Source organism: Protopterus annectens, chromosome 8.part0, assembly GCF_019279795.1.
Source record: "Protopterus annectens isolate FY-2018-M chromosome 8.part0, PAN1.0, whole genome shotgun sequence".
Lineage (NCBI taxonomy): Eukaryota > Metazoa > Chordata > Ceratodontiformes > Protopteridae > Protopterus > Protopterus annectens.
In genome coordinates this window covers 583,658,314-583,680,867 of record NC_056741.1, presented here as the reverse complement: position 1 = coordinate 583,680,867, position 22,554 = coordinate 583,658,314, and the positions used below count along the sequence as shown (strand labels likewise).

The following is a 22,554-nucleotide window of genomic DNA, read 5'->3' as shown; positions in this document are numbered from 1 at the left end:
CAGAACTTTCTTGCTGCCACTTCTTACTGTCGTCTGTCAGCAGTTTGGCCTGTGCCAGTTTCATTTGTATCAGTAGATAAGTGTCCCTATTGGGGACCCCTCCTCTTTTCATTAAACTTTTGACAAAAAATTGTGGAATGTCATGCCATCGAAAGGCAGCTAATCTGACTCTTTCTGGCAGATCTGCTATAAGGATGGTCATACCAAGTATTTGTTTTGTTTGGGACCTGAACATAAGTTTAGTGAGTGTTTTTTCTGCAAGTTCTTAATTTCTGAAACTATTAGAAGACACTAAGCCTCTGTGAACCTTTACCTTAAACAAACAGTTTAAAGAGTTAGCATGAAGAAGCCTGTCCTTTGAGTTGTTACCTTTTTATGTCCCTCAGTAGCCAAGTAATAGGCCAGAGGAGACAATGGTTTCTTTTGTCCAGTTAGAGTTGGGCATCTGTGCCGAGGCACATGATGAGCTTGCAGAATGTTTGATTACTTTACCTGCTTCCACTGTCAAAAACCCTCTTGAGACTGACAAGGCACAGGGTTTATTCATGTCCCTTCCAGCTGATCAGGTGACCATCAAAACCACATAGAGGGAACTTAAGCTGGTTATCTCTGAAGGAACGGGGGAATATATCACATATTTTTTCTGAGTAGATGTACTGGGTGTTATATGGATGTGCATCAGGAGTCTGTTTCTCCTTGCAGCATTTCTTTGAAAACAGTAAAAAAGAAGAACCAAAAGACAAAGCATGATTTTCCTCCTGTTACTCTTCTCATACTAATCAGCAAGAGGAGTGGTACAGGGTCTCCCAAGGGAGTTTTAAAGCTATTAATATCATTTAAGTCCTCTCTGTTTTTCTTCCCTCCCTCTATTCCTCAAAAAAGGAAAATAAATACTTCTGTGGATAAAGAATCTTCAGAATCTGGTAAGTCTCTGACTTATTTTTCCCAGAGTCAGTCTCCTACAAGATTGGAGTCAGAAGATGAAGACGCTCTATACCCTGACTACCCTATGAAAAAATAGTCTCTTGGTGACACGTTCTGGAAATGATGCAGCACTTCAACTAGGAAGGAACAGGTTTGATACATTCAAAAAAGATATAATTTATGAAACGTGGACATCATGAACCTTCAGCAGTTTCTTCTGTCTTAGATGTTTTGCGAGACATCTTTCCATCTGCGTTCCTAGTACCCAAATTAGGTTTTTATAAAGTGCTGGATTTTCACAAATATTTGTATACAAATCCCTTCTCTGATCCATCTGTGAAATCAGTTGAATCCGACAAGTCTTCCAAACTTTTGCCATCACCTAATGCACTTCCAAATGATAAGGCAGTAGTGCTATGGCCAGGCACATTAAACAAGTGACCTCTGCCTCTCCTTCTTTTCATGCCAAAATTAAGCCCATATGAGTAGATGTTTGTTAGCTATTTTTGACAACGGGAATAAATATTTTTGTGACTTCCCTGATTCTGACAATATGAATGCTGTACAGAATATGCTTAGCTCAGTTAAACAGGTAGCAAGGCATTCTGTATAATTTAGCTATGATGACTGTTCCAGAACAGCAGTTATTGGATCTGTCCTTAGGATGTCTTTCTGACTTTGTTTCTAGTCCTTTTCAGGTGACATGAAAGCTAAGCCTTTAAACAAGGACATTCTCTTTGGACAAGCTTCTCTTTAATATTTCCAAAATTTTCAGGAAAGTGGCAAAGTTTTACAGGATTTCAAACAACTTTTTTTCTCTCCCATTTACCAAAGTTCTAGAAAAAAATATCTGTCCAAAGTGGATCATTTTGCCAGAAATCCCAGCGAAAAAGAAAAACATTTTATAAGAATAACTATCAGGATAAATGTAAGATGAAATTTAAAGTATCTAAAGAATCTTTTGGTGACAAAAGCTCCTACTTTTGACTACCTTCTTCTCTCCACCTCACCCAGCCCCATACTATCTTTCCCAAGACCTTTACATTTGGAGAATGACATCTGGGTACTGAACATCTTTTAAAATGGGTGCAAACTTATGTGAAATTCTCCTCTGATTCCATCTGGCATTTGTCATAGACTCCCAAGTAATGACACCATGTTCTTCTAATCTTGCTAGAGTTTTTCCATCAAGGGAATCGCAGAAACTGTCCCTGCCTGTCAAAAAGGCATGTTTTTTTTAATTCCTCCCACATGAAAAATCTAGTTTCTGACTGCCTACTTTCTTTCCATTTCAAATCTGGAAATGATCACTGCTAGAGAGATTCTGAGAGCCCTGGGGTGCATGGTATCAACAGTACAGATGTTTCCCTTTGCCGTACTCCATATGAGGAAGATTCAGTGGTACCTAAAATTGATTTGGGTACAATACTGCCACCCTTTGACCCTCCAAATCCCTGCCTTGCCTTTTGTAAGGAAAGAACTCCAGTTGTGGGTAAACTAGATCACACAACCAAAGTGTTCCCTTTGTGGTTTCTTCTCTCCTTTTGGAAGTCTTAACAGATGGTTTCGACCTGTGTAGGGGAGTTGTTTCAGTGGACATACAAGTGCAAGGGGTATGATCAATCCAAGAGAGACAGAAGCACACAAACCTAAAGGAGATGAAAGCTCTGATATTTGCATCACAGACTTTCTATCACCTCTCGCCCTGAAGATCTTTTCAAGCCCTTGCAGACAGTACCACAGTTATGTGGTATATCAGCAAATAAGGGGGGCCAAGTCTTAATGTTATTGCATGTTGGCCATGATAGATTCTGTGTTGAATAGCAATATTTCAAGCTTTCTCCAAGCAACTTACATTCTGTCAGATATGAATTCAGTGGCAGATTATCTGAGCAGGTCCAAAGTAGACTCTCATGAATGGATGCTAAACAGAGAGGTCTTCCTTCAGGTTGCCATTAGTGGGGAACTCCTCAGATAAGTCTCTTTGCTTCCACTATGAACAGACAGCTCAGGCTGTCCTGCTGCAGAGTTTCATTCAGGGAAACATGGAAAACAGCTTATCAATCTCTTGGAAAGGGAAATTCCTGTAAGCCTTCCCTCTCTTTCTGCTCATTCAAATGGTCCTGAAGATTAAGATGGACAAAATAGAAAGGCTGTTGGTGACTCCCTTTTGGCTCAGAAGACATTGTTTCTCATTTTTTTTCACCTAACCAGGGGCAATCACCACAGGTTACCTCACAAATTGGACTTGCTCATGCAACAAAAGGGCTCTCTATTTCATCCAGAACTTAAAAACACTGAATCTGACTGTTTGAATGACAGGCTTTTAATTCCCTTTAGGCACATATACTTTGATAACATGCTACAGGTAATTAAGGAGGCAATGAAACCTGTTACAAGATGTTTTATTTCCAAATGGAAAAGATTTTTATCTCATGCTGCAACAGATATCAGGACCCTTATCAACTGGCCATATCTATTATTCTCTAGTGCTTGTGTGAACTGCTCTACTTAGGGCATGCATTTACTTCTGTTAAGGGGCATCTGTCAACCATTTTCAGCCTGTTTACCTGTGGACCCACCTCTTTCTTTACTTAATGAGGTTAGAAAGTTCACAAAGGGCATCCTTCACATTAGACCTCCAAGAAAATCCATCCCTTCTCCTTGGGAACTGAACTGTGTCCTGGAAAAATGAATTGTTCTTCTTTCTCAGCCAGACTGTTCTGCCTCTCTAAATGGTTTCAGACTTTCAAGCTGTTCTGTGCTCTCTTCAAATTTTCGTCTTTCTTAAAGATAGCGTGACCCTCTGAACTAATCCATCTTTTATGCATAAGGTGGTCACTGAAATGTCAGAGTTTAATTCATCATTCTACATTTTTTCCCTAATCCTCAAAATAAAGGGCGAGGAATTCTCAGTTTGCTAGATGTCCATAGGTAGCTCTGAGTCCCTCTGGACAAAATAAAAGTAATCAGAAAGTCTGACCAGTTGTTTATTTCCTTTGAATAATTTAAAATGGGCTACCATGTTTCTAAACATACCGTGTCTAGGTGAATTTCTCATTTCTTTTTGTTACTCTTTCCATGGGAAATCTGTCCAAGGTCAGGTCAAAGCCCACTTTCCATTAGAGCAGTTGCCTCGTCAGAAGCTTATTTCAAAGGTCTTGAGTCAAGGTCACTGCCATTCTTGAAGCAGCAACTTGGTAAGGTTGATGCCTTCTCTTTGGCCAGAGCTAATTTTGCTAGATATATTCTTCAAGGGATATGGGTCTCCAGTTCTGTGTCTCAGAACTCCTCCCAAGATCCTTACATGGATCTATAGTATAACTTCAAATGATTAAAAGAGCAAACGCTCTTTAATCGACCCCTTAAAATCGAAAGCACCAAATTACGAACACACAGAACAACGATTTTTTTCCTTCTGTAAAAAAAAAAAAAAAAAAAATCCAAACAAAATAATGTGGGGGGGGGGGGCTTCACCTCCCCGCACCTCCTACCTAAATATACCAACTACGAGATTGCACTACAGTGGAGGAATGGCAAAGTCCCGAAAACGGCCCAGTGAATTTTTTCCCTTGGGGTTCGGGATTTAGTGCTTTCTATTTTAAGGGGTCAATTAAAGAGCGTTCGCTCTTTTAATAGTTTGAGGTTATAATATAGACCACCTTACATACCTTATCCCAACTTTATCCTTTTATATGTAAGACAAAATTTTCCTAGAGTACTAACCTCAGACAGTCATTTCACTTGGGTAAGAAAGCTTTGAGGATCTTTGGCTGTACATCCCTTTTGTACCTCCACTACGTCTTGTATAAGTTATAGGTTGGACATAGAGGAAGGTGCCCAAGCTTTTAAAAATTGACTGGACATACAGTATCCTTCTCAGGATACTTCCCAGTAGTCAGCAATACTGCAACAGAGATTTACAGTAAATTCTCAGTTAAGCGGTACTCAAGCAACCAGAAAAAAATCAAAGAAGTACAGTATAATTTTAAAGTTTTAAAAAGGAAAATAAAAATTTCCTCTCTCCCCAACCTAAGAGCAAGTCAAACCAAACAAATACTATAGGGTACAGTATTAGCCAGGCCTATTTTTAATTATAACTCTCAGCAACCAGAAACTACAGTTATCCAGCATCTACCAATCCCCATGGGTGCCTGTTAACCAAGAATTTACTGTATTTGAAAATCTACTGTTATGTTTCATCCTTGAACAGCTGTACTTTCCTGTTGCACTTAAGAAGAGCTTCACAATTAGATTACAGTGTTGTCATTAACTTTTTCTAGTTTTCTGAGACTTGCCTTAGTTATAGTTGTGTAACTTTGGATTTGGTAAAACCTAAATTGAAGTTCCTTTATGAGAATCAGCTTCCTTTTGTAGTGAAATGTACTTTTTGTTTCATTTGCCTCGGGCAGATCATACCACCTCCTTGTGTCAGGTATGCTCTGAGTTTGCTGAAGTAGGAGAACGAGGAAAGCCCTTCAGAGTTATTTAGTGGAAGATAAACCTCACCATTTCAAGAACTATCTACTAGTAAAGAGACTAAGTAGCATCGCCTTAACAAAAATTACTAGGGCAGAAGGAAAGTGTACTCCTATTTTAACCATTTTCATAGGTCCAGGAAATTAGCTGCTCCTCTGACACTGGTGTTAGATGTCCATCTTCAAACACTTCTAGCTCCTTTATACAGTGGTTGCTCAAGACGTTTTCATGTTATCAGTAGTCCTGTCCTTTCTAAGTAAGGGAGTAAATCTGGTTCTCTTTAGTTATGCTGTTATCAGGTCAGGCATTGGCTTCAGTACTGGCCTAGCATGTGGTGGATCAGGCAGTGGACAGCATACATATGACCTTCCTCTGTTTGTGCCTCCACCTAGAAAAGTGGTAGCTAACCAGATATCCAGTCAGTCATAGACTGATCTCTTGACATCTTATATTTTGAGTCAGTCTCTGAGTCATTCTTTATATAATCTTGGACTTTGAGGTCCATGTTGGTTTTATTTCTTTTAGCAGACTTGGTGCCCTGCCACCTCAGGTCTTTTGGCAGCTGACTGTTTGGTATTGGACCTTTCTGCCTGACGTCATACCCTCTTGTGATAGCGTACCTGATGTTGGGTCTGCCGATATTGATTTACTCAGTGTCAGCATTCCTAGGCATAGCACCTGCCTTTTTTTTTTTTTTTTGCTGGTTCGTTACTTTCAATGTGGGGTTATGTTTCTCTACACTTCCGTAGCCTTTGGGACAACACATGGGACAGCCATAGGTCTTTTGTCTTCTAGATATTTATAAGAGCAGGTTTTTCTGCCTGTCGGTGGTTGAGCAGGTTTGAGACTGTGTCCCTGTAGTGAATATTTCTTTGTTTCTGAATTATGAGATGAAACCCCAATAGATGTATCTGCAGCTTTTTCTCAGATGTATCCCTGCAGTGTAATGTTCCTGTTTTTCAGATTTCTGAAATGAAATTCTAATAGATTTTGTTGTGTTTCTTGTGAGTGTCTTCACTATTTGGATAGATAGTTTATTTATTAATTGTACTTATTCTGTCTGCCAGTTTGATAATGTGATAGAACTTTGAATAATAAACTACACATATGAGAGACATGGCTTCACTGAACTGGAACAAACCTGTGCCAGCTTGACTACATGGAAGGTCTAGAAATGAGTATACCGGCATCTGATTCCTTAGATGTTTGTTGTGATATGCACTGCAGATTACACATTTAATTACTGCTTGCTTTGAGTTGACACTTTTGGGCAGTACATTATAGTCTTTGCACTTTTATTATTCCTGCAGTGACTATTGTATCCACACAAGCACGTGTTTGTTTTGTAAATACCTTTGTTAAATTATCACTTAAGACATCGGCACATAGATTATTGTGGTTAGTTTTCTTTTCTGTTGTTGTGTTATCATGCATTACACTCTGACAGTTGTTGTAAAGAAGGAAAGCATATATGCATTCATTCCAACATTACACAAATTGCACAATTCCTGCCTTCTTAAACCTCAGTCCTCCTCCTGAATAATCCTGAACATTATTCTTCATACATTGTTCTCACAAATTCCATTTATTTCTATGTATTTTTCTCATTCACTTTTCTAAAGATCTCACTTCCCGTTCTTTTATCTTATTAATATTATTCAGTACTTCATTTACAGCTGGTTTAGATTTAGTTTTCCATTTTCTAGTTATTGCTTTTTCAGCAGCCAGTAGCATTAAACATAAGGCCTTCCTATGTCTAGGCAGTTCATATCCTGTATCCCAGCTCAAAAGAATCTTTTACTCAATTACATTCATTTACTCCCCCAATATTTTTGACCATCTGTAGGATGGTTTTAAAATCTGCCAACTCATTATACTTGCATAAACAGTTAAGTGTTTCCCATTGCACATCCAGTATTTGCTATTTACCAGATAAAATTTTTTTTTGAATCTACTTAGGGTATAAAAAAATGCCTATGCAAACACCCTAAACATTCTGGACTTTGTTGTATAGTTGAGAAAAATACATATGTCCTGATATTGTTCTGTCTATAATTTGCTTTTCCAGTCTCTTTTCCCAGTCTTTTCTAACCTCCTCTGATTAATTATTATAGTTATCATGCAATAGTTTATATGTCAGTACTAGACTAGTTATCCATTTTCAACAGCAGCTTTTGATTTAAAGTTGACTAAAACTTTCGTCTTTCACTTAGGACTTCCCTATCCCTTTCTCTTTGCCTACTTTGAGATCAATTCTTGATGGGGAAGGGAATCTCTAACCTGAAGTAGAAACTGCTGCTTGGCTTCATCCCACTGTATGATCGTTCCCTCTCCAGTAATTTGCTCTCAGTATCTTGGTTCCTTTGCCAGTTTTTCCCTGTAATTTTCATTCCTCTCTTGCCTGTTTTTTGTACTCTTACTTCCTTACAGTCTTCCTTATTGACAAAATCATCTTTTTGCATTCTTGTGTTGGCTTAGTTTAGAATATTTCTGCAACTATGAATTTAATATTTTGCATGGCTGCCGTTATACTCCTTAAGGATCTGCATCTTTTCTTCATTTCAGCCACTCATTTTTGTAGGTTTTTCAGTTCATCTGAATAGCTAGTTAAGGCTTCTATTTTTCCATCGTTTTGCTATTTGAATTTATATATTCCTTCAGTGTTTCTCATATTTTACACACCTCTTGAGTATATTTGATTAAAATGTTTCTCTGTTTTTTCTCTAAATTTGGATGGGAGGTTGGCATAATGGTTAAGGTGTTTACCTTATAGACACAAGGTGCATGGTTTGATTCTTACATGGAGTAATTGGCTAGGCTTAAAACAGCCCACAAAGACACTTAGCCTTGTACTAATCTATGAACCTAGTCTGTGTCCCTATGAACCTAATTACTAGAAACTGTCTCCCGTAATAAAGCTGAAAGTTGGACTATTTTGCTAAACAGCTGCAGGATTCTTCCCAGATAGTGTTCTCTTCAACTTTTCTAGTTGATTTTCTTTCAGGTTTTTGAAATTTCTTCTTCTTTGCTTACATCCAGGCAGATAATTTATAGACAGTGACTGAATTGTGCCCAATCTGACAGTTTGTGGCCCTTTTATCTCTGCTTCTGTTTTCACACTGGGAGAGCTGAAATCAAGCTGTTGCTCACTGTGCAGCCGTTGTGGAAGACTCTCAAGCTTGTGTTTTCTGAGATGAATGGGAATTGATATTTTGTGTACTTTAAACATCAAACTTTGTATACAACTTACTACTTCCATGAATGAAAAATAGCTGAATTTATTTTCTTACAGATCTTTTTTGCTTAGGTCATCCTCTCATTTTAATGTCTTACACTAGACTTAAGATAGTTAACTTATACTCTGCTGTTGACTAACATACATACACAGTCAACAACTACATACGCTCAGTGATTCCTTGATTTTGTTAATGATAATTCCCTCAACCAGATTGTTCCCCCTCACTACCAAGGTGGATAATCTTTCTCTTTTTTTTAATTCAAGCACCTTTAATTTCACATATTACATAATGCCATGAGTACACATGCAATCATAAAAAAATACATATAGTTTTCCTTTTCATGCTATAAACTTGTATGGTTTATTTTGTAACAATTTTTACTCATTTTAACATTACTTAGATTGCTCAAGTGCTGCCTTTCCTGAATTTCATTCTTTCTCATGAACATTATTCTGCATGTATTCACCCCACCAATTCCATTTATTTCTTTGTAGTTTGCTCCTTCCCTGTTTTAAAGATCCTTCCTCCAGTTCTTATCTCTTTTACAACATTCAGTAATTCTGTTATGGTTGGTTAGCTTTTTTTTTCCATTTTCTAGTAATTGCTTTTTTTTTTGGCTGCCAACAGCATTAAATTTAGTAGGGCCTTACCATGTCTAGGCAATTCAACTTTTATATCCCAACTCAAAAGAATCATTTTTTTAGTTAGAATAATTTGCTCCCCCAACAATTGTGATAAAGTGAATTTTTAAAATCTACCAACTTGTTACATCCCAAAAAAATGTTTCCAAGTACTACACTCTTTCCATCACACCTCCGACAATTGCTGTTTGTGGAAAAAATTCTGTGAAGTCTACATAGGTATAAAAATACCAGTGCAATCACTTCCATGTAAAAATACTAAACCACCTAGATTTTGTCACATAACGTGGAAGACAACAAGTGTACTCCCATTGTTCCTTTGTATATTTTATTTCTAGTATCACTTCCCAGTCTTTTCCGACCTTTTTTCATTGATTTGATTGATTGTTATAATTGTCATGCCTTCATTGTTATGTCCTACTAATTATCCTTTTTTTTCCACTGCAGTTTCTGTGTAGACTCAGCTATAAAGTCCACCACAGCTGATCTTTTATTTAACATAACCCTGTCCCTTTCTCTTTGCCTATACTATGTTCGAAGTCATGAGAGGTGCTCAGACCCCTTGTTTCAATGGCCACCTGTGTCTTATTGTCCATGTTCTAAGCTGCTTGTGGACTTTCTCTGACCATTCTTCAAATTTTTAAGTAGGCAAGAGTTCTGTGATTGAGAAGCCTGTGACATAGATCACTTCTAAAAAATGATGGATTGTTTCCACATGTGCATAATTCAGGAATTTTATTCCCTTCAGGAATGCCTTCTGCATATCCACGCAGTAGCGATGACATTGGTACTTACGAGTCTTCAAAATTTTGGTTCTTGTTCAAAGGACATGTTAACATCCACTTAGACAGCTTAACTGTGGTGTGGTATACCAGAAGTAGGAAGGATCCAGATAATTGCATGTTGCCCTCTTGAGAATGGGATTTGAACAGCATCCTTGCTGCTCATTAGTTTTAAACTGAAATCAGGCATTTCTGGATCTCTGTTAGTTTTAAACTGAAATCAGGCATTTCTGGAGCTCTGGTTTTATCCTCAATGCTAGATGTCTGAAATTCTTATCTGTAATCATAACAAAGAAAGGAATGTCTAAACATGCTTAGAACAACTGTGGCTGCCCCCCTCCATTTTATTTTTTGCCCAGTGCTTCTGATCCCTATGGTGCCACTACATGTTGGCCTCATCAGACATGGTAAATTTATAGTGTTTCTCAGGAAACCAGTTGTTCCTTCAAGAATCCACACAGTCGTGAATTCTTCTTTCTTATTCTTCAGGACTTCTTGTTCATTGGTGAAATGCTTGAGAGTGATGAGATGTTACCTGATCTGATGATGTCAGTTTTCTTTCTATCCTCAACTGATGGGTTTGAATCCAATCCACAGAACTGACTCTGTCATTACTAAAGCTTGTGGTAAACAAAAGCTCTCAAGCTCCTTCCTTACCCATAATACACCAACCCTAAGCTAGCTCAGATCTCATTTATCTCTTTTCCCGAAAGATGTGGTTAACCTAGCTGTCAAGTTTTATAATATAAGTGACAGTTTTTCTTCTTTAAAATCTTCTAAAACTTAATAGCGTTATTATACTTTAGTGTCTTTCTTACCTTTCTTAACCCTCACCTTCATACGAGTGCATAATTCTCAGATTAGCGTAGTTGGTAATTTCCCTTTCTCCCCTTTTTCTCTCTTCACTAAATATAATTCTTCTGTCGTTTACCTTTTTACACTTTCATATAGTACCTTTTTACCATTGCTGGTAAATCTTCCAAGCTTTTCTGTATTTATTTATGTATGTATGTATATATATATATATGTGTGTGTGTGTATATATACATATATGTATATTATACATATACACATATATATATATATATATGTATATACATATACATATACATATATATATATATATATATATATATATATATATATATATATATATATGTGTATATGAGAAGCCTGTATTACTTAACCTTTGATTTTATTTGTAGTTTCTGCTGTACTGGTGGAGAAAGACCCTTCTGGATTTACAAAAATGTTTGAAGTCTGGGCAGAAACTACCACTAGCAGATGCTCACGTTATGTGTTTATTGCCTAGGATCCCAGCATTTACAGGAGGATTGTTCTGTATGCCATGGTGTCAACCCTAGGGCTGTAGTCGAAAGAAAAAGAAAGCTGATATTGAAAGGTTTATTGCCATCTTCCTTTGGAGAGGTGATATCTGGGGCTCAGTCCCCCAAAGGTAAACCTAAAGAGACAAAGCTTTCATCTCTGAAGCCTTCTACATCATCCACCTCAGCTTTGGAGCCATCTAAGAAATTACCTAAATTGGATCTGAGAATGTCCCAGAGTTCTTTACTCTCATATCAGAGGAAGAAAAAAGCCATGGATCCGACTATCTTGGATCTGACGACAAACAAATGGATCAGACTGTTTCAAGTTGTGTACTTCTCCCGAGGACTAGATACTCACCTTCCATTGACCCTATGCCTTCCAGGGAGCCTTCACCCTTTTTGGAATGGCCTTGGTCCATGTCTCCTTCTGTTGCCTCAACCTGTTCAGCCAGAAATCTTTTGAAAGAAGATATGGAAAGAAGAATCCGGAAGTTCATCTTGGCGCAGATTTAGGTTGGTGTCATGCCGGATCCTACACCCTCTGGTCAGGAGACCCATCCATCAACTACACCCCCCAGTGAAACCTCCTCCTCTGATCCTTTCAGTGGTTTCACAGTTCCTGGATCCAAGCCTCCTGGGTTCGTCTGACTCAGATCTGAAGATAGCTTTATCTTCAGATCTGAAGCTTAGTCTGAGTGCACTGGTTCAGATTTCTTCAGGTTCAGATGACTCTCGGAACCAAAGCTTCCCTGTCTGATCCAAAGTGTTGGAGTTTAATCCAGAGTTATCAGAACCATCTCTGCCCCTCAGAGCCGTGGCACTGGATAGCTCAGCTCTGGCTTCCTCCTTGGGGAGATTGCCTTCAGAGTAGAGGAGCACAGCAGTCCAGAAGCTTGCCTTCTTGGCACTGGGGACTTTTCTCTCTCCAGGGTGATCGACCTTTGAGGTGGTAAAGAGAGTACTCTCTGCTCCATCAGGATGGGTGGATCTAACGTCTTTGAATCGTCAACCTTCTACGCGGACATCTCTGTGCTTAGAGCCTCATCATTGTTTGCCACAGGGACAGCCAATCCGAGAGCTCTAGGCTTTCCAGTAGGGCATTACAATTTCTTCTGATGCCTCCCCTGAACATCCCACTGAGGAGGTCCCTAGGAAGAAATGCAAGAGGAAGTACTTGCAGTCTATACAAGAGCCTGTAATGGAGGGTACGGACTTCGATGAAGGTGAAGGGTCCCCACAATCACTTCCAGAAGATGTCTCATTTGGAGACATCCTTTAGATCCTAAAACGGAGAGGTGGTTGGACCCTCGGCAACCCTTCATCCAAGGAGTCTGTATTCTGGAGGCTTTCTGTTCTGGCCCATCTACCTCCAAGGTTGCTCTGCCTGCAGATGACATTGAGTTGGTCTCACAGTGGGTGTGGAAGGAACCTGACACTGTTGAACTCATACCTAGAAGATCAGATAAGATTCTGGCACCACCTTCGAGGAAAGAATTTTGGGATAAAGGGGTATCTGTTGATGCCATGGTCATGGCTGCAGCCACCAAAAAGGAACTTGCCAAACAATGTTCTACTGTTCATCCCCCCAACAGGGAATCTAGGGTGGTGGACAAGTTTGGGAATTATATCTATGCTTTAGCCTCCTTTGCCCTTGCTGATTTATTTGGCACATTTCACTAGGTTACAGAGGGATTTGATCAAGGAACTTTCAAATATCCTCACATGATCCGTTTTTTGCAGAAGTCCAAGCATCCGCGACTTCTCAGTTAGCTACTCTGCCATCTGTTTTGAATTCATGCCTGAGGCTGACTTTGCATGTAGCCGAAGGAACCTCAGGGGCAGCAGGTTCAGGCATTTCCATCAGGAGACATACCTGGATACACTTATGTGATTTTGCGGAGCCCTTCAAGTCATCGTTTATCTGTGCTCCCTTTGACAGCATTTCCTTGATCGGCCCCACAGTGAAAGAAACTTTATCCAGCTGTGAGAAGGATGGAAAGACCCTGTCTGCAGTGGGCATACGTTTTTTGACCCCTCAGAGGTAGTTTTCAAGGAATCAACTAGGTGGTTGAAAGATGTGGTTCAGGAAATCCCAGGGTACTTTCTAGGAGATATGTAGAGGAACTTCCCCAGGGGCAGGGGGAACTCCAGTTGTCAACAACACCCCCACAGCTCTCCTGAAAGGAGGCCCAATTGCCCATTTCTGGATGCAACTGGGGGTCAGTTATCCCTGTACCAGTGAGCCTGGCTAGATATTAAAGATACTTGGGTGCAGAGGATTATTTCCAGAGACTATGTAATACCCTTTTCCCTTCCATCTCCAATCTCAAGAAAAATCCCTGATATTCCACTGAGTCAGACGGAAGAAGCAGCAATTCAAATAGAAAACTGCTAGAAAAAAAAGGGTCATCCAAGAGGTTCCACCAGACCAGATAGAATCTGGAACTTGCTCAAGGTTCTTTTTAGTGCCAAAGAAAATAGGGAACTGGAGACCAGTTTTGGATCTCAGCAATTTGAACAAGACATACCAAGTTTCAGATGGTCATGGTTCAGTCTGTTCTCTGTTTTTTCAGCAAGGATGACTGCTTGATAGACCTTCAGAATGCATACTATCACATTTAGATAAACATATGATCCAGAAGGTACTTATGCTTCCGGCTGGGAGACAGTCAGTACCAGTTCAGAGTTCTGCCCTCTGGTCTCACTACAGTCCCCAGGGTGTTCACCAAATGCATAGCAGTAGTAGCAGCTCACTTGAGACTGAAGGGTTTCTGGGTGTTTCCATATCTAGATGACTGGCTTATTTACCGCCCTGACCAGGCATCAATTGATAAGGGCAAGAAATCATGTTCTCCAGACTTGTTCTCATCTGGGAATAACCAAAAACTACTACAAGTCTCAACTGTCGCCAACTCCAAATTTGGAATTCATAGGAGCAGTTTTCAACACAAAGTCAATGATAGCTTCATTGCCTCCCTCAAGAGTACAAACTATAAGATCAGAGGTCAGAAAAATAATTTGCAGTGCCAAGATTTCAGACAGCTTGGTCCTTCAAGCCCTAGGATCAATGTCAGCAGCAATAGCACAAGTAACTGTAGCCAGATTTTATATGAGGATTCTCCAGTGAATGTTAGCAACTCAACTCCCACAAGAGAGGACAACATACTAGACTTGATCATTACCAGCATGGGGACTCTATGCTCCACACCAGAAGTATATCCCTCATTGGTAAGATCAGACCATAAATTAATTTCACTGGATGTCCACATCCCGACCCCACCCCCAGCCCAGAAAACCACAGTGAAAAACTTCTCAAAAGTGAACTTCTCACTTCTTAAAACTGAAGTGGAATCCTTCAAGGCCCCAGGGCCAGTGGAAACTACGGCCCAAACTGCAGAATCCTATATAAATGCATTCTACGGACATCTCCAGGAATGCATGGATCATGCTATCCCAATCAAAACCAAGACCCAATCATCCAAAGGCAGGCGTCCAGTCTGGTGGACCCCTGCCATAAATAAACTGTACAACAGAAGGAGGAAGCTACTACATGATAGAGCAAAATCCCTAATAGGGAAGGCATCTCTGATCAGTACTAGCAAAAAATTACGATCCCTCATAAAATCCTCCAAGGCCAGCTTCGAGAGAAAAATTGCACAGAACACCAAAGACAATCATAAGGCTTTTTTCAGTTATGTTAGAAACTTGGGATGCAACTCCCAGACTTGTTCTGAGTTGATTCTAAACGAAAAAAATACACTGAACTCACAGACATCGCCAATATCCTGGCAGACAGGTTCAGTGCAAACTTCTCCCTCCCCCAAAGAGCAAGTATCTATCCCAGCAGAGGGCTGCCTCCCAAACATCTCTGATGCTCAGGTGAAGGCTGCCCTCTCCAAAGCAAAAAACACTGCTTCCATGGGACCAGATGGCGTCCCAGGTTGCATCCTACATGAACTCCAAGAGGAACTAATTCCTCAAATAAAACATCTATACAATCTCAGCCTCACTACAGGATATGTGCCCACAGAATGGCGTACAGCAACAGTGGTCCCACTCCACAAAGGTGGAGCCTCTACGGACCCTGGAAACTATCGCCCCATAAGCCTGACTAGCTTAGTCTGCAAGGCTATGGAGAGGATCATCATGGAGCTCATAAACAAAGACATTGGGGACCTACAGACACTAGATCCTACCCAGTTTGGCTTTGTCAAGGGCAGATCCTGCCTTTTGAACCTGGTTGACTTCTTCGAAACAGTCACCAAAGCCATAGATGAAGGGAAGGTAGTCCACACAGCCTATCTGGACCTTGCAAAGGCATTTGACACAATACCCCACTTGGGCATCATAGATAAGCTATCCAGCTTAAATATAAACCCCTATGTGACAAGATGGGTCGCAAACTGGCTCAAAGACAGAACCCACAGAGTGAGAGTTGCTGGAGCCATGTCAGACTCGAAACCAGTCACAAGTGGCGTCCCACAGGGTTCTGTCCTGGGACCACTCTTGTTTGGTATATACTTTTCCGAGGTACAGGCAAATGTGGGAGGGCTATGGCTCACCAAGTTTGCAGACGACTGCAAACTGGGTGCCATAATCAACTCTCCAGCTGACACAAACATCCTTCAAAAAGGTCTCACAGAGACAGATAACTGGTGCCAGCGCCATGGTTTAAAGCTAAATGCCAAAAAATGTATAGTCACACCCTTTGGCAAAAACAATGTGCCCACAAATTACCACATAGGTGGAAACCCATTAAGTACAGAGAAAGTTATTAGGGACCTGGGGACCCAAGTTGATAGCAATCTCTCCTTTGAAAACCACATTGCCAAAGTGGTTAGAAAGACCTTCTACATAGCCCACCTCATCACAAAGGGTTTCACATCTAGATCAAGAGAGGTAATCGTGCCCCTTTATTCATCCCTCATCAGGCCTATCATAGAATACAATGCCCCTTTTGGGATGTACCTTACCCGACACCTGCAGCAATTAGAAAGACCCCAAAAGTATCTCACCAAGAGGATCAAGGGTCTCAAACAGATGCCATATGCTGCTCTGTTAAAAAAAACTCCAGCTCCTACTCAGTTGCATACCGTTTACTTTGAGGCGATCTATGCCTGACATACAAAGCTATGTCAAATCCAGAATTAATGGACATGATCCACCTCAGTAAATCTAAATCCCTTAGAGTCACATGGTTGAGGGACTTGAACCTCAGCACAGAAATAAATAGAACTTGCTGGAGGGACAGGTTCATAACCCAGAGGCTCCCTTCGCTCTGGAATAGAATTGCAGTTCATGTGAGGCAGAGCACCTCACTGAATCTCTTCAAGAAGAATCTCGATAGGTGGATGGGGGATCGTAGGTTTGTCCCAGGGATTAGTCCCGTGTCACTATTAGACAGAGGCACAGTAAACTAAACCTTAAAAAGGCACAGTATACTCAAATCAAGGGGTGGCGTAAGCCATACAGAATTGGGCTAGGCTTATAATTGCCTCAGGGCAGATAGCCTAGTATGAACCTATGAACCTAATGGTCGATACTTTACCAATCCATGTCAACCCAAATATGCTTCTCTCAGATATGCAGGAGAGATTTCAGATGGTGGATTCAATCAGATTAGGTTCTACAAGGCTATCCATTCATCCCCCCTCAGCCCAAGGCCATAGTGACCATAGATGCTTCCCAGTTGGGGTGGGGGCATTTTCTGGGGAAAACAGTCCAAGGCACTTGGTCCCCTGAAGAGGCCAACTTACATATCAATGTCCTAGAAATTAGAGCAGTGCTTTTAGTATTGCAGGCCTTCCAGGATGCTCTACCCTGGCGGACGATTAGAATTTAAGTGGATAAACTGTCAGTAATTTAGTACATCAACAAACAAGGAGGGACCAGATCTTACCCCTTGTATTGAGAAGTGCTCAGAGTGTGGCAGTGGGTGATCTTATCCCACCGCTTTCTCAGAGAAATGCACATTCTGGGGAAGTCCAGTGTGATAGCAGAGAAACTGAACAGGTGCATTCTACTACCTCACAAGTGGTCCTTCAACAAGAATGTGATGGAAATGATTTTTCATCGATGGGGTCAGCCTTGCTGCAGTCTTTTTACCTCTCCACTAAACAACAAATGCAGCAGCTACTTTGCCCTAATCCCCCAACAGGGGAATCACCAAGCGATGCTCTACTTCAGGATTGGTCCCCCGGTCTCCTTTATGCCTACCCACCAATCCCATCAATTCTGAAATTTCTGTAGAAAGCTGCCATGTTGAAGAGCAAAGTCATCCTCATTGCAACTTACTGGCCTTGACAGATTTGGTTGCCCTTCCTTTGGCCTCACTTCCTCCACCAACCTTGGATTCTGGATCCAACTCCAGACCTCCCGTCTCACCTGACAGGCAGGATTCATCCCAACGTGTCAAACATCAGGTTGATGGCCTGGTTCTTCCAATTTTGTTAATAGCTAGACATCATATGCTTTCTTCCCGTCTGACATGTACTTTTATCTTCCCATAAACCTTCAACACAAAAACTCTATTCAGATAAATGGAAAAGATTTCTTTAGTGGGCACAACAAAATCATGTTGAACATTTTTCAGCTCTGATGCATAACATACTTGAGTTTTTAGCCCTACGTTTTAAAGAAGAGGCTAGTTCTTCAACCATTAAAGTTCAGTTAGCGGCGATATCAAACTTTCATATTGCATTTGAAGGTTCTTCAGTATTCTCTCATAAGTTGTGCAGAGCTTTCTTGTGAGGCACTCTACATCTGAGACCTCCTTTTAAGGACCCTACTCTGCCAGGGGATCTCAGTCTGGTACTGCAGACACTAATACATTCCCCCTTTGAACCAGCAGCTAAATGTGACCTTAAATATCTTACTTAGAAAACTGTTTTTCTAGTAGCCATTACCTCTGCTAGATGAATTTCAGAGATTCAAGCATTGTCTTCAAAACCTCCGTACTTGATCTTTCACAAGGATAGAGTGACATTATGACCTAATGCCTCATTCCTTCCCAAGGTGGTGTCAGAATCTAATATCAATCAGTCTATTAATTTTCCAGTATTCTTTCCTAATTTTGCTAACAATGGCAAATGCATGTTACATTTATTGGATGTTCATAGACAGTTATGTTTTTACCTGCATAGAGCAAGAGACATCAGAAAAACAGACCAGTTGTTTGTTTCCATTGCAGAATTGAAACTGGGAATACCAGTTGCCAAAGTAACTTTAGGCAGATGTCTAACTGATTGAATGTATTTAATTTATTTATAACAAATTTGGTATTACCTTACCACAACTGGTACGAACTCATTCAACTAGGTCCTTGGCAACTTCATTTTTCTTATCCAGAGCAGCCATGGATGGCATATGTGCATGAAAGGCAGAAAAGAAAAAAACTGATGTCTGCCAAACTACAAACAATAAAGTCCAAAAACCACTAGAAAAACTGGGACACTGGAGAGAGCCAAACCATTTATATGTGCAGCAGCAACTTGGGCTACTCCCCATACTTTCATTGCTCATTACCAATTGGATCTCTTCTCCAGGGGAGAGCCTCATTTGGCTCAGCTGTGTTCTGGAATGTCTTTCCTTAGAGTCCTCCCAGGATTATAGGCAGATGGGAACTCTGTCCCATCAGTTGAGGATAGAATGAAAATAGACATCATCAGATAAAGAAGTTATGTACTTACCATAACGTTACATCAGTGTTGTCCATTTTCATTCTTCCTTAACTTCCTGCCCATCAACCCCCATCCTTTCTGTTCATAAACTTCTCGACGAATGAGCTGTTGGAGGAACTTCATTATCCTTTAAACTGAGCTCCAGATACAGTTTTCTCCTGTACTGAGCACAGGCAATTTTTCCGTCTCTTATATTTATGCATGTTAAATATTTCTTTTCTGATAATAAATCTGCAAACAAGATCTGAGGTAGCTTAGGGTTGGTGCATTATTGGTCAGGGAAGAGCTCGAGAGCTTTTTTGGTTGACACAAGCTTTAGTAATGGCTGAGTCAGTTCCGAGAATTGGATCCAAACCCATCAGTTGAGGAAGAATAAAAATGGACAACACAGATGGAACGTTATAGTACACAGCTTCTTTTTATTCCATATGTAGGTAACAGTATGACTTTGGGATAAGGTGGATAATGTCTTGCAAGCAGCATTGAAATCATTCATGTAGATAGCTTTGCAAGAGAAGTGGATTTTAGTGAGCTGCTGTTTCTTTAAATAATTTGTAGCATTTGGTAAAGCTGCTCTACATTGTATCAGTTGCAGTGGATATAACATTTCTTATTAGTTTTAATGTTACGTGCGACATTTCATAGATTCATAGGTAGATACTAGGCTATCGGCCCTGGGGCCTATGCAAGCCCAGCCAAAAAGGTACCCTGGCTTTTGCCACCCAAGAAAGTTATTTTCCTGTGCCAAAACCCATACTATCTACGTCTGTTACTCTCTATAAAGGATGGTGACATCCACCCTAACCCAGGCCCCCAAACAACTCCCCATCTCTCTCCTCAACCTCAAAGAACCACCTACCCAAGCCCTTTCTAGACCATCCAACTCCCTCTTAATTGCTCATCTTAACATACGCAGTATAAATAATAAAATAACTCAACTCCAAGCTCTAACTGAAATCTATTCCATTGATATTCTCTGCTTAACAGAAACTTGGCTAAAACCTTCAACCAAAGACAATGAAATAATCTCACGTGGATATAATATCCTGAGACAAGACCGAACATCCAAGAAAGGTGGAGGGGTCGCTATCCTATATAAACCTAGCTTACAATTAACTACTCATAACTGCAAACCACCTATAGACTCCAGTGCAGAAATTCTTATCACCAAACTTCTTCTTAACAATTCCAAATCCATCTATGTCATCTGTATATATCTACCTCCTGGTAATATCATAGCAGCCATGGAAAATATACTTTGCTGGCTTTCCCATAACCTGCCTCAAGAAACCATTATCCTAGGTGACACAAATATGACTGGACCTGCTTCTGCAGCAGCCTCCCGTCAAACCATATTAACCTATATGGGTATTCCCAAACCATTACCTCCCCCACCAGGATAAATAAATCCAACAAAAAATCAACCTTACTTGACTGGATCCTCAACAACCATCATCCTCACATCTATGACTCAGGAACCCTCCCTGATGATTTAAGTGACCACTCTCTTACTTATATCATCAGACATAAAATCAACTTGCCCTCCCCAACATCCATTAAAAACATCAGGTCCAAAAAATACTTTAACCCTGAACTTTTCCAGATGGAATTAAGAGCATGCAACTGGTCACCCCTACAAAACCTACCTTTAGATGAAGCTGTTAGTTACTTTAACTCCAACTTCCTTGCCATCATCGACCACCATGCCCCAACCAGACTAGTTAGAACTAAAACCAAACATGCTCCCTGGCTTTCTAAGGAAACCAAACATAAAATCAATGCTAGAAACAAACATTGGTCAAAATGGAGGAAAACAAAAAACCCTATAGACCAACAAACATTTAGACAACTAAGAAATGAAACTAAGAAAGCTATAATATCTGACAAAAAAACTACTACCTCCAACCCCAACAAGCCAGTCAAAACAAGCCACAGAAATTTTGGTCTAGTATCAACCAACTACTTCACCCAGGGCAATCCACTACTCCAAACCCTCAAAATACTGAACACAAATCACCAATGAATATAGCTAATGCTTTTAACACCTTTTTTACTGATGCTATACAAACATTAGCTAGTCAACTATCACCTAACAACTTCACTCTACCTTCCAAAGAATCAACCTTACCCCCTACTGTTCATTTTCAACCCGTCCTAACATCATATATTCTAACCCTTCTACAGAAACTGAAACCATGCTCCCCCTCAGCAGACCAACTACCTGCTGAATTCCTACAACAATCCGCCAAAGCTATTGCCTATCCCATTTCTATCCTGATCAATAGAACTATTACTGAAAGTCATATCCCCAGTTTATGGAAAATATCCCATATTATCCCCCTCCACAAAGGAGGACAATCCACTGAACTCTCCAATTACAGCACTATTGCCCTCCTCTCACCTCTGGCAAAGACCATGGAAAAATGCATTCACAGACAATTACTTGACCATCTAATACATAATAACCTACTAGCCAACTGTCAGCATGGTTTTAGACCCTCACATAGCACTACTACTGCCCTTCTTTCCTTCACAGATTATATTAACAACCGCAACCTTAACAAACTCTCTTCTGCTCTATTCATTGACCTGTCTAAAGCTTTTGACATGGTAAATCACCAAATTCTCATCACTATACTGAAATCCCTGTCACTTGATACATCCTCCATAAAGTGGTTCCAGTCCTACCTGGATAAAAGACAACAGGCCGCACTATGGCACAAGTCTCCCTCTACTCACCTACCCGTCAACCTCGGAGTCTCTCAGGGGTCCATCCTTGGACCTCTACTTTTTTCCATATTCATCAATAACCTTCACCTTGCCATCTCCCAAGCTACATGCATACAATATGCAGATGACTCTACACTGATATGTTCAGCCCCCTCCCCTTCTGAACTTCTCTATCTTACCCAACAAGTATTTAACACAGTTGAGCAATGGTTCACACATAGATGCCTTCTCCTAAACCCCAAAAAGACTAAACTCCTCCTTTTCTCTCCTACTAAGAAATCCCCTCCATTGGATTTCTCAGTTAACTCTACCAATAAAACCATTATATCCCCTGAACCATCCCCCAAACTATTAAGAGTCACCATTGACAATAATCTGAACTTTGACATCCATATTAACAATACTATAAAAACTGTAAACAAAAAGCTAGGCTCTCTCTATAGGATAAAATCCTTTCTCCTGCCTTCAGCTCGAACCACTATAGCACACACTCATCTAATCTCTTCTCTTCTTTATGCCTCACCTATTTTTACTAACCTATCTAAAAATAATCTTAACAAATTGGAAATGTCCTACAATAATATTGCCAGATTTGCAACAGGAAACCCATTTAGAACCCATCACTGCCTTAATTTAAAGCAGCTAGGTTGGCTTGAACTACAAAATCTAATTAAATTCCATCAGCTAACTATAGCCCACAACACTCTTTACAAACCTTCCAAAACACCTATTCTCTCCACACTAATCACTCC

General features: G+C 40.3%; 1 protein-coding gene across 6 annotated transcripts in view; it reads left to right on the top strand.

Moving 5' to 3' along the window:
* Positions 1-22,554, top strand: part of FLAD1 (flavin adenine dinucleotide synthetase 1) — a 996,688-nt gene that overhangs the window by 343,268 nt on the left and 630,866 nt on the right. The window lies entirely within an intron of this gene.